Source organism: Arachis duranensis, chromosome 5, assembly GCF_000817695.3.
Source record: "Arachis duranensis cultivar V14167 chromosome 5, aradu.V14167.gnm2.J7QH, whole genome shotgun sequence".
NCBI lineage: Eukaryota > Viridiplantae > Streptophyta > Magnoliopsida > Fabales > Fabaceae > Arachis > Arachis duranensis.
In genome coordinates, this window is record NC_029776.3 from 55,544,100 (window position 1) to 55,544,464 (window position 365).

Consider the following 365-nt stretch of genomic DNA (forward strand, 5'->3'; position numbering starts at 1 on the left):
AGCAGTTCTCATCTTTAGTGGGCCCAGCTTGCAGAGAAATATGAATTAGGCTTGCGTATTTAGTGAGATTTAACGTTGAGTGCCATTGTGGGTTCGAGAATGTTAGTGGCATTCACTTTTTCCACTAACGTTCCACCCTCACGTATCCACGTTAAATCCAACGTTAGTGGTCTTAACGTGACCACTAACGTTGTCTTTTCAATTTTTGGCCAACGTTATTGGGACTCACTTTTTCCAATAACGTTGGCTTGTACCCCTTCGCGAATGTTAGTGGGAATCACTTTTCCCATTAACGTTGCTTGATTCCTTTTGTTCCTATGTTAGAGTTCACGTTAGTGTAGCTAACGTGACTCTTAACGTAGGTG